Source organism: Pleurodeles waltl, chromosome 3_2, assembly GCF_031143425.1.
Source record: "Pleurodeles waltl isolate 20211129_DDA chromosome 3_2, aPleWal1.hap1.20221129, whole genome shotgun sequence".
NCBI lineage: Eukaryota > Metazoa > Chordata > Amphibia > Caudata > Salamandridae > Pleurodeles > Pleurodeles waltl.
In genome coordinates, this window is record NC_090441.1 from 178,323,861 (window position 1) to 178,342,302 (window position 18,442).

Genomic DNA, 18,442 nt, shown 5'->3' on the forward strand with positions numbered 1-18,442 from the left:
TGACCCTGAGATCGGAGTGGGCAATACGATGTTCCACCTCTCCCTAGCTTTCTGCAGGTTGTCTTCCGGGGGTTTGTTCAGAAGTTTATAAAGGTTTGAGACTGCTTTTCCTTGGGGGTCCCAGTTCAGCATGTGGTGTAGGGAGACTGAAATATCAGGCTCTGCGTCGCCAGACGCCCACGTTTTCCTGATTGCATGGCATATCGCGTGATATGCCAGGAATTGCCCCGGATTGATCTCTGTAAGGGCCTGTATAGCTTCGAAGGTCATTAATTTCGCTTCCTCAAAACAGTCTCCTACTGCACTTATACCCGCGTCTAACCAAGTTGTAGGTGAGTATGAGCCGGCTTCCACCCATCAGGGGAGCCGATCCAGTGGGAGGAGTGGTGAGTAGGGTAGTTTTTTAACTCCCTTTTGGATATACTTCTTCCAATATGTGTGTGCCACTATCATCAACGGGTTGGTGCATGTACTTTTAATCTGCTTATCCAGCAACCAAACTAGTATGGGAGCGCCTTGGAGTCGGGATTGCAGCCATATCGTTTCTGCCGAGCTAGGTCTATGGAGCCAATTTAAGATCCACTGCAGCTGTGCGGCTGCAGAGTAAAGCTCAAAGTTTGGGGCGCCCAGTCCACCCATTGCTACCAGATGATGCAGCGTGGTAAGTGCAACCCGCCTTCTGCCCTCGCCCCACACCAGTTGTAGTAGAATGGAGTTCAAGCCAACGAAAAAGCTTTTGGGGATAATGATTGGTAGGGCCGCAAAATAATACAACAGTCTAGGTAATATCAGCATGTTTGCTATAGCTACTCTACCAAGTGGTGAGAGTGGTAATTTATTCCAGAAGCGTATTGAGCTCTTAACAGAGGACACTGCTTTCCCCAGATTTCCATCCCTTAGGTCTTCCGCCCTGTGGTAGACGTTGATCCCTAGGTATTTAAATGTGTCGAAGCACCATTTTAGATGTCCTGGTGGGGCACTTTCTTGCCTCACAGGGGGCCAGCTGGTTAGTGGGAATATACAGGATTTCCCCCAGTTAACTATTAGACCAGATACCCTTCCGAACTCAGACAGCAGCGACATCACTGGGGGCAGCGACTCCTCCACTCTGCGTATGTATATCAAGGCATCATCTGCGTATAATGTAATGGAGTGGAGAGTACCGTTCCTTGACAACCCCCATTCTTCTTTTTTTGCACGGACGCGTGCAGCTAGTGGTTCCATTGCTAAGGCAAATAGGAGGGGGGGAGAGGGGGCAACCCTGTCTTGTTCCCCTGCTAATCGGAAAGCTTTCTGATATTTCTCCTCCCGTCTTCACCCTAGCCTGTGGGGCAGTGTACAAAATACGTACCCAGTTTGTGAATTTTGGACCTATACCCAGTAACTGCATAGTGGCAAACAGGAAGTCCCATTCTAATGTATCAAACGCCTTTTCTATGTCGAGCGATATCACCACCTCCTCGAGTGCGGTCGGAGGGGTGTCACCCATCACACTGAGCAGCCTCCGAATATTTAGGAAGGTGTTACGTTTCGGGATGAATCCATTCTGGTCATGGTGTACCAGGATATGCATGTAGGGTGCTAATCTGTTAGCCAGGATTTTGCCAAGTATCTTACAGTCTAGGTTCAACAGTGAGAGAGGTCTATAAGACCTGACGTCAGTGGGGTCGCGCCCCTGCTTTGGAAGGACCACTATCATTGCCTTTCTCATTGAGGGGGGCAGGATACCGTTGGTCCCTGCTTCTTCGAACGTTTTTAGGAGATGTGTGTTAAGATGTGTCACAAAAGTAGAGTAGTATTCAGATGGCAGGCCGTCTGTCCCTGGGGCTTTATTCCTAGGTAGTTGTTCGAGGGCCTTATTGAGTTCCCCTAGTGTGATGGGGGCTTCTAGTGTCTCTCTGTCGACGTACATTAGTTGGGGCAGGGGAGAATCTGCTAGAAAGGACTCAAGCTGTTGGATGGAGCATGATGTGCTTTTGGTGTATAATCGTGTATAATATTCCCTGAACACATCGTTTATTTTTGCCTGCGTGGTAGCTATTGCGCCTGCGCCTGTTCCTATCGCCCCGATTGGAGGGCACCGCCGGTCCTCCCGCAGCAGCCATGCAAGCAGCCTACCAGATCTGTCGCCTTCCGACTGTAGCCTAGCCACGTGGTGCTTGTAATCGTGAAGGCGTAATGTAGCATCAGCCTTTGCATGTTCCGCGCGCGTTTCCTTCAGAGCCGTATATGGCGTTTCATTGCTGGCGACTGCGTTTTCTAGTGCTCTTAGTTTCTTCTCCAGCTTGCTAACCTCTGCATGGAGTGTGCGCCTCACCCCCCATGTAGTGGAAATACAATGTCCATGGATCACCACTTTGTGTGCGTCCCACTCCGTTGCTCTTAGTTTTGTGGTGCCGGTGTTTAATTCCCAATACTGTTTTAGCGCTGTTCTCAGTGAGTCTGTGAATGCAGGGTCGTGTAAGGCTTTCACTTGTAGCCTCCACGTTGGGATAGCTTGGCGCTTCCTGCCCCAGTCCAAAACTATTTTAAGCGGTGAGTGATCTGATAGTGTCTTGGCTAGGTATTCTATTCCACTGGTCCCTGTGCAGATCTCCTGGGTGCCCCACATCAAGTCTATCCTGGTGTGTACCTTATGTGGTGCTGAATAAAATTAATATTCCCTATGTCGTGGGTGTTTCATGCGCCATATGTCATGGAGGCTCATGTTACTAGCCCATGTCGATAATGGGCGGCTGAGGTGTCTACTGACTGATGAATGTGTGGGGGGATTTGACCTGTACAATGCTGGATCTGGCGTGCAGTTGAAGTCACCTCCCCAAATGGCGGGTGTTTCGGGATTCGTTAATAACGCTGGAGTGAGTGTGCTCAGGAACTCAGGCAGTGCGCTATTGGGAGCGTATACCCCTATAATTGACAACTGTTTGCCGTCCAGCTTACCCTCCACTACCACATACCTGCCCTCGTGATCTATCATGTGTGATGTTTGGATAAAGGGGACATTTCCTGCTATCCATATGAGTACCCCCCTCGCAAAGGTTGAATAGGATGTGCCCACAATCTGACCTCCCCATTTACTGCGTAGATCCTGCAGGTCTGGGTCCCGCAGGTGAGTCTCTTGTAGGATTGCAATATGTGTGCCATGGCGTTTGAGTCGTGTGTGCACCCTGGACCTTTTGCCCGGAGTCCCCATTCCCCTGACGTTCCAGGTGACTATGTCAAGTTTGTATGTGCTATGGGCTGTGGATTGGGCCATATTCAATTTGTGAGTGAAAGTCTTGCTCCCCGGATCCCGGGAAGGCCCATTGGGACTCCTCCGCCCCCGTCGCCCCCGCGGGCGGGCCCCCAACCTCCAGGCACCTGTCCAGTGTTGTGAGCAGACCGGTAGTGCACAAACTAATAGTTACCCTCTTTCCCTCCCCAACTGGATCCCAACCCCAACTGTGAACTTGCAACAGGCTACACACCCATTTTAGGTGCGGGCTAAGGTGTATCCGTATGGATGTCTGCGGGGGAGCAATAATACTATCCGGATGCGGCTCATTTTAGGGGCTCGCATCCTTCTGCAGACACGGTCCGCAATTAGCTTGGGGCACTCCCAGGGCACGGCCATCCGCCCGCACCACCCCCCGCCCTGCGCCTCCAGCCGCGCACAATATGAATAAAGGAGTCATCTCCAGGAGTTAACGTGCAAGGATACATAAGTTCAGGTGATGTGACCACCCACTTCAGGAGGAAGTCACAAAGTTCAGTTCTGTACTCCGGCTGTGGCGGTTGGTCCCCCTTGGGGGGATAGATCAGTAGTGTTTGTTCAGAGTGTGTCTGCGGACCTGGGGGTGAACTCCAGGCCCCTCAATGCCTCCGTTAATGTAGAGTCCGAACTGATCGAGTCAGATTCCGAGCCTTCCACTGATTGGGTCCTGAGCGTCTCAAAGGAATTCTGTGTTAGTAGGGAGGTTTCTTTAAGGGCCCTGGCTCTCTCCTCTGCAGCCTGTTCCACCGTGGGTTGGCCCCTGGCGTTCCTCTTGGACCGTTTCCTAGGTTTCGTCATTGACCAGTTCTCGTCGGTACCGGCTGCCTCGCGGGGTTGGGCGATTCCTTTGGCATGCATCCACGTCCAGGCATCTTCCGTTGAGGTGAACACATGGGTGCGATCATCTGTTATTACACGTAATTTAGCGGGGAACATTAATGCGTATTTTATTTTGTGTTCCCGGAGTCGTTGTTTAACTTGGGTGAAGGAGTTACGTTGCCTTTGCACTTCCTGAGTGAAGTCTGGATAAGCGTGAACAGTCGAGTCCTCATACCTGTATGGGCCTTTGCTGCAGAACTGTTGGAGTATCGTATCCCGGTCCCTGAAGTTTAGAAACCTAGCTATCAACGGTCTCGGTGGTTGGCCCGGTGTCGGGGGGCGTCCGGTGATCCTGTATGCTCTTTCCACTGAGAAGAATTTGGATGGGGTTCCATTCAGGACCTCTTTAATTAACCAGTGGGCAGGACATACAGCACATTTTGGCGGAGTCTGTTATCCACCAAACTTAGGGGGTCATTTTGACCTTGGCGGACGGCGGAGGCCGTCCGCCAAGGTACCGCCGCTGAATGACCGCACCGCGGTCAAAAGACCGCGGCGGCCATTCAGACATTTCCTCTGGGCCGGCGGGCGCTCTCCAAAAGAGCGCCCGCCGGCCCAGAGGAAATGCCCCTGCAACGAGGACGCCGGCTCAGAATTGAGCTGGCGTAGTTGCAGGGGTGCGACGGGTGCAGTTGCACCCGTCGCGTATTTCAGTGTCTGCTTAGCAGACACTGAAATACTTTGCGGGGCCCTCTTACGGGGGCCCCTGCAGTGCCCATGCCATGGGCATGGGCACTGCAGGGGCCCCCAGGGGCCCCGCGGCACCCCCTACCGCCATCCTGTTCTTGGCGGGAGACCCGCCAGGAACAGGATGGCGGTAGGGGGTGTCAGAATCCCCATGGCTGCGGAGCGCGCTCCGCAGCCATGGAGGATTCACAAGGGCAGTGGTAAACCGGCGGGAGACCGCCGGTTTACCCTTTCTGACCGCGGCTGAACCGGCGCGGTCAGAATGCCCTCTGGAGCACCGCCAGCCTGTTGGCGGTGCTCCCGTGGTCGGTGACCCTGGCGGTCACCGGCCGCCAGGGTCAGAATGACCCCCTTAATGTTCTTAGGGCCTAATTTAGAGTTTTGGGAGTGGGATACTTCATAAAAATGCAGCAGAGATCCTATCTGCCGCATTAGAAATATCATAGGCTATAATCCATTTATAATACTGCAGGCAGGCTATCTCTTACATTTTTGATTTACCCAACTCTAAACCAGCCCCTCAGGGGCCTGATTTAGATGTTGAAAATGTATGTCGGAACCACGCCTGCTGGAACAACGCATGCCTGAACAACGAGGTCGGACCAACAACCTCGTTGTTACCACTAATGTCTTTACCACACATGCCTTAACAACGATTTTTCGTTGTAAAGGCATTCCTGGTAAAGGCATTAGTGATAGGCATGCATTGTTCCAGCATGCGTCTCCCCTGGCCCCACACCCCTAAAAATTACCGCGACTCCCCCACACCCCTTAAAACCACACCAACCCCCCACCCTTGCCCCTAAAACTACCCCAACCCACACCTCCTCCCTAAAATTACCACCACCCCTCCCTACCCCCAAAACCTAAAACAACCCCAACCCCCACCCCATCCCTGAAACATAAAGTACCCCACCCTGCCCCTAAACCCCCCAATCCCCCCACCCGCCCCTAAAATTACCCGACCCCCCAACCCACCACTAAAACCTAAAACCACCCCAACCCCCACCCCTAAAACAACCCCGACCCCCCACCCCGTCCATAAAACTAAAACTAAAACTAAAACCCCTCTACCCCCGCCCCTAAAACAAAAAATACCCCGACCCCCTACCCCTGCCCCTCTTACCTGACCCGACCCGTCCCTAAAATTAAACCCCTACCCCGCCCCTAAAACTAAAAATACCCCGACCCCCCCCACACCCGCCCCTCTTACCTGACCCGACCCCCCACCCCGCTCCTAAAACTAAAACCCCAACCCCCACCCCGCCCCTAAAACCAAAAATACCCCGACCCCCCACCCCGCCCCTAAAACTAAAACCGCAACCCCCCTCCCACGCCCCTAAAACTAAAAATATCCCGACCCCCCCACCCCCGCCCCTAAAACTAAAACACCAACCCCCCACCCCGCCCCACTTATCTGGCTCGTGGCGCGTCCTCCTCAGCCGACTTCCTTGTTTGTGCCTTAACCATGCATGTTCGTTGTTCAGCACATGCATGGTTAAGGCACAAAACAACAAAGTCGTGGTTAAGGAAAGCGGAGTTCCGCTTTCGTTGCCCACAACTTCGTTGTTCCGGAGTCGGCCTTCAGGGTGTTTCCTAGATGTTGCCGGTCCTACCGCTAAGCCTGAAATGACTGTCACGTTGGCGGACTCCTGTCCGCTGTATTTAGATGCATTGCAGCAGGGGTGTGCTCAATCACAACAGCTGTAACCCACGGCGGCATCACACAGTTGTGCTGGTGGTGTGTCAGCAATGGGCCCATGATAGCAGGAGTCCTTCACACTCAGTGTAGTAACATGGCTGTGGCCATTGGTTGGATGCCAGTAGCTCACATCTGTTGGAATTTGGACAATTGTGAACACCAGGAAAAATACCATAAAGACACCCCATTTCAGACCATGATCCTTTGCCATTCCACTGCAGAAGACCAGACAGCCAGGCCAATCCACAACATAGGAGACAGGTTTTTTTATTCAGTTTACCTCTCCCTCTGTGTCTTTTTTGTTAAATCTAATTTTTCCAAGTGCCCTTCATTTTTTTAACACTAATCTTGTTTAGATATATTTCACAGTGGCAGGGAGAAGAAATCCACCTTTCCCAGAGGATGAATTGTCTGCCATTGTGGATGAAATCATTAGAGTAGAGCCACAGTTGCTTGCAGTACAATTCCAAAATACAACCATTTCCCAGAAAAGGCAAATGTGGACCAGAATAGTTGACAGGGTGAATACAGTAGCCAACAAGTTGAGCACACAGTGGGAGATTAAGAAGAGGTGGAACGACCTGCAGGGTAAGGTTCTTTCACTGGCCTCCAAGCTTCACCTGGAAGCCGAGAGTACTGGCGGTAGTTCTCCTCTCCCCCTATTACAACTCTCCATGGTAGGAGAAGATCTTGCAATTCCTGACTGGAATCCCAAGTGTAGTGCAGACTGGTAAGTCAGAACTGTGCATGTCTCCCTAATCACCAATGGAGTCCTGCATTTAAGGTAGAGTTTTAGAATGTTGGAACAACCTTAGCAACACACATTAAGCTAATACTGAATAAACAAAATCTGTTGTGTCATAAAAATTATTAGCAACATGTGTGTAGCTCTCCTTCTAAGAAAATGCAATATGGATAGTCGGATTAAGTGAAGAGTCCCATGGATCATCCCTTTAAATGGCTCTGCCCATTACTGTCTATCAATGTATGTTGTTGTTCTTACAAAAAACAGGTCCAAAACTACATCCATTTTCACAGGAGAGTATGGTGTTCCTAAGTTCTATTTTCTCTTTGTCACGTTATATCCACATGTGTGTATCAGCTGCATTAGTGTTATAATCTCTAAAATAGTCTTTGAATGTGAAAATGATTTTTCAAACAAGTATTGTCCATGGTGTCAACAGATGGCTACGACTACAGTGATGCACTGTTATTGGATCTGAAAAACAATAGTGGAATGTAATGTTGTTACACTACCACTTTTATATGCATACACATTTAAAAAACGAGTGCATTTGTCAGTCATCATTTCATGCTGTGGATTAAAATATCATGGCTTGAATTTAAGAAAAGGGGAGCTGCAGCCAATGCAGCACCACTTTTCTTGTGCCCCTTATCGCCCCCCCTACCGCCACCATGTGTGTGCCGTATTTGATGGTGCACCATGACGCAGGGTAGGGGCAATAATGTCAACATATTGATGTACTGTGCAGGATTAATCGCCAAAATGTTGGTGCTAATCCTGAAGCGAACATAGGGGCCCATTGAAAACAATGGTATGCTCTCTTTTAATGCCTGCTCTGCACAACCCATTTTTAATAGTTAATAAAAATCCAACACATTGGTGAAGTCTGAGTTTTAATAAATATTAAATAAAAGTATCTTTTAGAAAGTTACCTTTTTTCTTCCTGAAGTTCCTGGGGGCTAAATTTGCATTAGCTTTCCTACTTCTACCATCGAGTAAATAGCAAAGTGCCTCCCAGGGGCAAACAATAGGCTGACCTGAAAGGACAGAGATGATTCCTCTGAACCTCCCAAAATATGCAGAATGGGGGCTGTGAGTATCTCTTTTGACATTACGATGTCAAATCCCGCCAGACAGGCCTGACAAACCTTTACATAAGACACCGGGGCCACCCTTGAATGTGAATGAAACAGGATACCCAACCAATTCTTGTATATCCACTGTCTGAAGGACCTGCATTTTGAACTCCATGTTTATGGCTGGTAGACCTCACAGCATGCTGCTGGGTGTCTCAGTATCCTCGAGACCTAGACTGTACTGGAGTTTCCAAGCTGCAGTCACTTTAGGTGTATTCCATGTCCTGTGTCAAGCATCAGCAGGGAAATGTGGTGGCTAGAGAGCAGAGGCTTACAATGAAAGAGAGATCTCAACATTGCGGTTCTACTTCTTGTGCCTAGTCAATGCCATGTGTTGGAAGAAAATAATGTGGACAAGCTTTGCGATTGGCCCATTCCAAGATGGCTATCTGTTCCGATATTAATGCATGAAGTTCCAAAAACAAAATGGAATGAAGTTGTTTCTGATGATGTTAGTTCTTGTTTGAATCATACATAAGGGCGGCATTGAATAGTAATGGATGAGTCAAAAGACGGTCATTCCGTTAATTTTGTCACATTCAGGCATGCTTTGTATTGGAAGTAGGTATGGGCGGAAAATTCTTCTCCGTGTGCAGAGTTTTTGGAATTCGGGCACTCCATGCTACCCGCAGTAGCACGCAGTTCCCAAATTCTGCCATCTGGCTTGAAGCGGAGTTAATTTTTATCCATTTGCGCACAAGATTTATTTTTGGTGCTTGCTCGCAGAGTGCCACAACATTCTTAGGCCGCTAGCAAGCTCACATGAGATTTTGCGCCCACTCCCGCAGCTTCCAGCTGTGACAGCGCCGATATAGTGGTGCCTCCGAGCGCAACTGCACCTTGAGTAGATTTACAACTCAAGAAGCAGCTAAGTCTACTCAAAAATAGGTTTTTGAGTGGATTTTTGTTTCCAACAGACAGCTCAAGTGGTGTTTCAGTGCGAGAAGCCCTTTTTTTACTTTTCTTTCCTATAGGAAGGAAGTGACCCAGAGACCCCGACTTCCTGTTCCTGCCCAGCAGGCTCCTCCCAGTGCTTTGTACATCTCCTGGTCACTTTGCACTTTGATTTCAAGGTGGAAGGATCCCTATCTTTGTTTTTCCTGCATACATATATTTGGATTTAAGGTTTTGTTTTAGTGATATCACACAAGTAAGTTAACAAAAAAAACAATTTATAACAGTGTTGTTTTTTTTTATAGGGCATATACATTTGTACCTTTATTTGATTTTTAAAATGTATTGTGATGGGTGGGCTGGAGTTTAGGTAGGGTTATTTTGGGGCATTTCATTGATTTTCATCATTTACCACATTTGCAATATTCATTTATTTTAGTATGGCCTAGATTTCCAATGGGCCATCAAGCCAGTCGGCCCAATACTAGTTATCAGTGCATGAAATAAATGTTTCTGTGGTATATGGTTTTAAAACTTAATTTAGGGCAGCGTTGGCATTGGATTAAATTAAAAATGTTGGCTATCATTTGCATTTCTTTTTTCTGCAAAAAGTGTATATGTGGGGGAATATTTGATGGCGTAGGAGGATGTGTTTTGTAAATTATTTCTAGCTCAGTTCATTTTCGTGTTTTGCATTACCAAATAAATGTTAGTGTTTACTTCAGTGTTACCACCATGCCCCTTTTTTCTGGCCAGTATGTGTGTGTGTGGGGGGGGGGTGTTTGTCATCGACCACCATTTGTCTTTGTTCTCCAAGTTATGTGGCCAGGGGCCATTTTGTAAAGTCTATGTCCTTAGGCCTGATTGTGTTCTTTGTTCCCAATGCCTCCTTCTTCACTGTTGTTGTTTGACCATGTGACTGGCAGCCATTTTGTACATCCAGCCAGTGTGCTTTTGCCATAGGCTTGCATGTGTTCTTTGTTTTCCATGCCTGCTTGCTCGCTGCTGTTGTTTAACCATGTGGCTGACAGCCATTTTGTGCATCCAGCCAGTGTGTTTTTGCCATAGACTTGCATGTATTCTTTGTTCTCAATGCCTCCTTGCTCGCTGTTATTGTTTGACCATATGTCCGGAGGCCATCTTGTGCATCTAGCCAGTGTGGTTTTGCCATAGGCTTGCATGCGTTGTTTGTTGTCCATGCCTCCTTGCTCGCTGCTGCTGTTTGACCATAAGGCTGAAGACCATATTGTGTATCCAGCCAGTGTGCCTTTGCCATAGGCCTAGATGTGTTCTTTGTTCTCCATCCCTCCTTGCACACTATTGTTGTTTGACCATGGAGCTGGCAGTGATTTCATTCATCCAGCCTGTGTGTTTTATGATAGGCTGTATGTGTTCTTTGTTTTCCATTCCTCCTTGGTCGCTCTTGTGGCTGGCGGGTGTTTTGTGCATCCAGCCAGTGTTGGTTTGCCAAAGGCTTGCATGGATGGATGTGATATCAGCTTAATAACATGCTGGGGGATCATTGTAGACTGTGTACACTAAGAATATGATTTTGATGAACAGTGCTTATATTATTATTGCTGTTTTTTCCATTTTTTTATTATGAACCTTCTTACCTTACTATAGGTTTCTTTCCTCTCATCCTCCCATATAAACATCTGCAATTATTGATCTTTTTTTAAATTTAATTTTGTATTTTAAGTTTATTCATTTTCTTTTTTTATTTGTTTTCCATTTTTTTATTTTAATTTCTTTAATTTACATTTTTAATAATTTTAATTTTTTATTTAGTATTTGATATTTTACTTTTTATTTTTTTCAATTTTATTTATTTTTTAAATCTATTTATTGAATTTTTTTTTGTATTTTGCCTTGATCCATCCATCCACCATAGGTGCAGAGCCATGCTTCAGCATTCAGTTTTTTAAATTATAATTCCATTTCCTCCTGGATACCCTGGCTGCGGTGCACTGCAGACACATTAGCAGCATAATTTACTTTTAAAATTATTATTCCATTTCCCCCGGACTACCATGCCTCCATAGGTTTTTTAAGGATTATTCCATTTACCCACGAACATCTCTGACTACCGCTGGTATTTCCTTTAAAATAGATGACGATAAAGCAAAGAGCTATATCTGTATGTTATTCTGCCTGATTTGTAATGAAATTTTATGGTATGGTGGTGGTGTGGTTTGACCTTACAGTTTTGGATAAATTGTTATTTATTACATAAGTGACCAACCCCACTAATATTGCAATTGACTATATTATTTCAACCTGTCACAATGCCACATTTTACTATTTACATGTTTTCCTTGCTTAGATGCTTCTAGATGCACAAGAGAAGAAGAGATCACTCACAGTATTGCCAAAGGGAAAGCCTGTACTGTGATTTCAGTCCTCCAATCCCTTCCACTTGTGCAGCTTAGTGCCACACTCAACTGAGAACTTTAAAATGACCACAAAGAAAGTTGTTCCCAAGAAAGTGGTCAGTGAGAAGAAGCAGCTTTCCACCAGTGGCGTGCGGACCGCAACCTTTTTCAGGAGACGTGTGCCTGCCACCACCGGCACCACACCAACCTAAGCCCATGACCTTGTCTGTCAGTGAGCCAGCTACTGCAATCATGGCAATGCCAATGAGCAGTGACAGTTGATTTGTCCCTGTCACAAAGTAGTACCCAATCATTTCAGGAAATGGAGCAAAGTGGACAGCAGTCGCAGTCAGCAATAGTAGATCTTCCTGAAGTTGGAGCAGAACAGGAGGTCGAGCTTCCTGCTGAGCAAGAACTTCTTATTTAGAATCATTGGCTCCCAGATTTTAAACAAGGAAAAGGAAGTGTACTACTCCACTATCTTTTCTAAGCACCACTTCTGATGACGATGATAGGGACATGGAGCAGACCCTGAGAAAAGGCAAGAGAAAAGAAAAGTTTTTCGAAGATTTGGAATCATGGAAGAGGATGATGAGGAGGATGACGAGCCATTCATCCTGGAAGCTTTCACAGAGGAGTCCAACATTACTATTCAGCCTACTCTGAGGGATGTGGCACAGGTAGCATCGCCAGCTCCCATATTTGTAAGGCCCCAGCTGAGAACTGCACCAGCCCCTACCTAAGTAGACGTATGCAATGCAGAGAGGCAATCGACAACACACCCACCTACCTCCAGTTCTTCTTCAGGCATTGGCAGTGGCCCAGTAAGAAAATACTTCTCCCCAGTATGGGACTGTTTTACAATGAGTAAACAGGAGGAGAACATTGCAATATGCTCCATTTGCAATGCGAGTGTTCATCGAGGTAAGCCTGGTTCACATTATGGAACTGGAGACCAGACGACCCATATGAAAAAACATCATGCAATCGGGTGGAAGGAGCACCTTAAAAAAATAGCTGAACGTGGTCATGGTGGTGAAGGTGAGGAGAGCCAGGAAACATTGGCTACAACTAGTCAAATCACGATGGAAGGTGAACATAAAGATGGTGACATCCTCACACAAAGCAGTCCTGTCCTCAGCATCACCTGCATCAGTGAACTCACAATGGCACAAGAAGACTCAGAGTCCGATGGGAACACCATGGCATACAGTGTCTGCCTCATGACGCACATTGAATCTACCACCACCTACCTTCAAAACTCACCTGCAACAGTGGCCCGAGGAGAGATGACAATCCAGGTTACTTGTTAAGGCAGGAGGGGGCCTATGATCACAACCACCCAACAGCTCGTTTGTACAATGGGAAGCTAGCAAAAATGTTAGTGCTGGACCTTCTCTTTTTCTTCTGAGGGAGTGAGATTCTTAGAATGTGTGGCAGCCATCTGCCCAAAGGGAAGGTTCCAAGTTGGACCTATTTTGCCAGAGTTGCTGTTCCAGCACTGTGTCAAGATGTGCTGCAATTGGTTGGACAAGCTTTGCAGCAAAGTGTTGTCCACACTATCCGCCTGACGACCGACATGTGGACCATTTGTCAGGCAACTGATTAGATGTGTATCACTGCACACTGGATCTCTTTTGTGGGGGTAAGGCAAAAGCTATCTACAGGTCTTGGCCCTGAGGAAAGTTTTGAGAGTATTTGGTGACATGCAACAGTAGCCATGTTCACCAAGGAGAAATCACATACAGCTGACTGCTTCCCTCACATGCCATTGCCTATCCTTTTTTGCATCACCTAGCAGGGCTGCCCCAGAATATCATTGATTAAAAGACTGCCAGTGCCAATGGCAAATTCAAATGTGTTGCTAGCATCAAGGAGGAGATACAGCTTTGTATCTACCACCTTGCTTGGATTGGAAGATGTAAATACTAACTGTTGCACCAATGAGTGATGGTAGATTGAGTGATTGCGAGAGATGATTGATGATGTATGTGGTGACAAACAGTGAGAGACGGAGTTCAACACATTTGTACACTTGATTTCGCTGATTTGCAATGTTTGGGGGCTGATGGATGATAATTCTTTCCTGAAAGTGATTGGCCTTTCAAACTTAGCGGAATTTACCTGTTGGGTCTACTCATTTATTTCTGGTTCTTCAGAGACCAGACCAGTCACTTTAGTTACCAAACACAAATCTACACAAAATACTCCAATTCTGTTTCTGTATTAGGTCTTCAACAGCAGTGCACTACACAGGTCTATCTCTCTTGGTTTGGGACTGGGACGGAGCTACTCGGAGCAGGAGGAGGAAGATGGAAGGACTCAGGGCGGTACTAACTCAACAGCTAGAAGGACAAAATTATTGATTTTAAAGCAAAACCATGATGATGATGATGAAGACTTTGAAGCCTACTACTCATGCACCTCGGTGGACTGTAGAGGTGCGTTGATTTGAGAAATGCTGCTGAGAGTGTGTTTACTTCAGCTGGCTCAAACATGACATTCCTGTTTATGTTCTTGCTCTGCCTCTTCTTGGTACACTCCTGACTCCTCATGAAGCTTACCTTTCTTTCTTCTGTCCTTCTCCTTTACTTTACAATACAGTTAATGTTTTTCAATATGCAGGCTTTCTCCTAGTCCTCTAACGCACAAGAAAAACTTGATGAAAGCTCAACACTATAGCTCACCTGCCAGCCAGGCACTCAAGAGTGACAGACTTTCCGAACTTTCCTAGATCAATGGAGATGCACCGCCGAATTTGGCAATAGAGTATAATTTTCCTTTTAACAATCATAATTTTTAGAACTGGGTGGGTTAACTTCCCTCCTCCATAATTTGTATTTTTCAAACCTTGAAGGCAGAACATTTAGAGACATAGGCCTATATTTATGGATGCTTAACGTCGCTTTAGGACCATTAATTTTGGCGCTAAAATGGTGCTAACCTAACTCCATAATTATATTTTGATGCTAGACCCGCCTAGCATCAAAATATTGGAGTTAGCACCATGTTTAGGATGCATGAAACCACCTTGCATCAATGAGATGCAAGATAGGTGTTCCCATCCTAAATACGACATTAACCCCCTAGCGCCATATTTATCTCCAGGCGCAGAAACAATGCGCAAGGAGGAGGTGGACCTTAATAATGGTGCTAAGACCGCTTAGCAGCATTATTTGACGCCTGGGTCAGACCAGGCGTTAGGGTGCAGGTATGCCCATTTCCATGATGGAACACCATGGGAATGGGCACAAGGATGCCCACACCAAGCCCCAGGAACACCACCATCCACACCACAAGGACACTACAGGTGAGCTGAGGTAAGTATAAAAACTTGTTTTAAGTCCATTGTGGGCCCCTTACATGGGGCCCCCTGCCTGGCACAGGGTATGTAGGTCTTTCCCAGGGGACACTAGTCCCCTGTGGAGGGCATTGGGGTGGTGGTAATGAGTCCTGTCTACACTTAAACAGAAGTCATTTTTTGGCTGCTTGGGCGTCATAAACTGACGCTAGGCTGGTTAGCAGCATATCTTTTGCCGCTAACCAGCAAAACGTAATTTCAGACCCAGTAGTGCCATTTCCCCTAATGCCTTCCCTGACCAGCTAACATCTTTTTTTAGACGGTAGCCATTCCTTATAGCAATCTTGCTTCATTTAATAAATATGACTCCAAGGAATGGCGTTTTCAGGCATTAAGAAAAAATAATGCAAAAATGCGTTAGCGCAGTTTTGCGTCATTTTTCATAAATATGGGCCCTACTATTTTGGGTCTCTCTGAGGCTGAAGGACTTTTTGCAATGAATTTAACTGAACTGTGGCATACTCATTCCTTAATTTCCTTCCACAACAGATTGATGATGGTGTGCAGTGAATATTGTTGTTGTTTCTTTTGAGTAGTGTTTGACTTTGCCACACCTTTCCCTAAATCTCCTCTCCCATCCATTTATCGAGCCCCTAACCCTCTTCCCCCAGGCTGTGTGATTTTTATTGAGGTGTGATTTAATTTTAAACCATAAATGGATCACACACTTGCTGGGGCGGATGTGGTGACAGAAACACCAACTCACTACATGATCTTCTATTACCTGAACAGTTGCCCCATTTACCCACCCACACATCGTTCGTCAACATCATCATTCAGGCCTTGTGTTGTGTGTTGTGTAAATGCATAAACTTGTCCACACCATACCTGACTCTGAGCTCACTTCTCCTGACTTGTGGATTTAATTTCCTACGTTTAGTTTTCCTTAAATACTAGCTCCCCATTGCTCAGAAGAAGTTGATATTGCTAGTTTTTATTACCATGTCAGGATTTCTTTGTTGTGTGCCATACTGTCATCGTGGTAGCCTGGTCTCAGTCTTTCTAAACTTATCATATAATATAACCCACTACCTTTCTGTTTTCTTTCAATCTAGTTGACAGTGATGAATGCGCCTTTGAATAATCCTATAGTTGGAGTTTGCATAAGTGGGAGTGCCACCTTTTGTCTGCCCTGTTAGCATGCTAGCCTGCCACTACTACTACCACCACCTTAAGATAAGATGCCGCCATGGGAAAACCGTGCAGTAAGAATATTGAGGTAGCAGCCCTAACTTCATCTAATCTGGTAAGAGAAGAACTATGGATTGTATAGAACTCATTTAGTTAGTAATTAACTTCTACTGAAGAAAATGTTGTTTGTGTGTATCTATGTTTTTGTAGGCAAACTAGGCACTCGCTCTCACCCCCTAGTGGTCAATATAGTTAAAGAGGGCAGTACAGAAACGGTATAACTGACATACACTTTGTTTTAGCAGATTAAAAAACGGCTTACACTTAAAGACAGCAGTGAAACCTAAAACACCAAAATAAAGATTTGAGGCATGACTGAAGTAAAATAAATGATTCCCTTTTATTATTTAGAAATAGAATACCCACCCTTTCCATCCATAACAGGCCCACCCCTTCACCAAACAATTTTGCCATCTCCAACCAAAGTCCAATGAAAGTCCAAAGAAAAAGTGCAAAATGAAAGCAACCTGGTCCCAACTCCCTTTCCCACCCTCTCCTCCCACAACACGTATCCCTCCCACCAAATGTTTTTTTTTAAAAAAAGGCTCAACAGAGGGAGTTCTCCGCATGGGTCTGGAGATCATCAAGGTTTGCCTTTGCCTTTATGTATGCTTTTTGGTGGTCCAAGAGTTGAAAGTGTTGCAGAACACATTGCTGGAAATTGTAGTCTGCGTGTGGGGGGGCAGCAGTGGTGGGACGCGGACAGGGTGATGTCAGCTGGTGGCAGCGCCAACAGTACTGCTAGGAGGCCGGAGGCACTGGTGGCTGGTTGGTGGAGCTGGGACCGGTGGGCAAGTAGCAGCTGCTTGGCCTCATCCCGCTCCTCCTAAAGAGCCACCAGCTGCTGGTATTCGGTGCAGATGGTCTCCAGCCTCTGCTGCTGCAGTCGGGCTGCTATCTCCTGGCAAGTAGGAGAATGTCCACCAAGAGTAGCAATAGCAATAAAGAAAAAGGAAAATGACAAATTATAAATAGTGCTCTGTGCAAACAAATTTTTAAAAAGTGGAGTGGCACAGTATTAGTACATTGCTGGTGCACCTAGGGCCATCAGAATGTTATGTGGCTGATTACGAGTCACAAGGCCATTTTTTTACTCACACATGCCTCAATGTAGTTAACAAATGTTGAAAGTGTAAAATTTTAACTTGTATGAATCTGTCATGGATGCCATGAAATATTAATCACTTGAACATAAACGTGGCACATGTCAAAAGGGATTTACATTTGTTGGGGTGGCTGGGACAGAACTTTGGAAAAATAAAGAACTGGTATATTAGGAGGTGACAGAGTTGACTCTGGGAGGGAAGGGAAACACACCTTGTTTTAAGTTTGCAATGTATTGATAACTTTGTAAATGCTGCATTAACTCAAGCAGATGCACATTTTACAGACCTCACTATTTTACTGCTGAATTGAACCACGCTGCAGTTACGTCATAGTTGCATTGGGGACTAATGTGGAAGGAGGTGGGATGAGGGGAGGGAGGATGCATCTCTGCCTTGCTTAACAACTACAGTGAGTTAAGTCAGCAAACAGAACATTAAAATACCCCCACTTTGAACCAAAGCTTTGATAACCATGCAAACCAAGCAAAGTAGGTGCACAGTCACCTTCATCTCCAGAAGAGCTCCCTTATTTCTTTATCCAAGCAATTATCCATTCATATTTTCATTCATCTATTCACCCTTTGACACTCATCATTTAAGTTTTGCATTCTCTCTCATCCAGTCTTTCACCATTCCAATCCAACCACCCATATAGCCACCCATCCAACCACGCACTCACCACTCTAGTATCCACCCTTTCAACCACCCTTTCACCTATACATGCATTTACCCATGCATCATTCATTACCATCCACCCATCCTTTAATCCACCAGAGCATCCTTTTATCCATCCACCCTAAGTCACTGAAGCGCAATGAAGTGGTGGAATATTTTGGTCAATCCAGAAGGACCTATGGTGAGTTCTTGATTGGCAAATGGAATGGGCATGAGCAAGTAAAAGAAACCCTTCACAAACATGCATAGAAAAGCTGACTAGGGCATGCAATCTTGTCAGTAGAGTACCTGTCCTAAACATCTGACCTCTTAGTATTGGAGTATCAGTCCGCAATATATATAAGGGGAGAAGGGAAAACTAAGTTTAATAACAAAGCAGAAGAAAGCTACATACTAGTACAGACAGATGGAAGTCAGGTACAGAAATACGAAAAATAG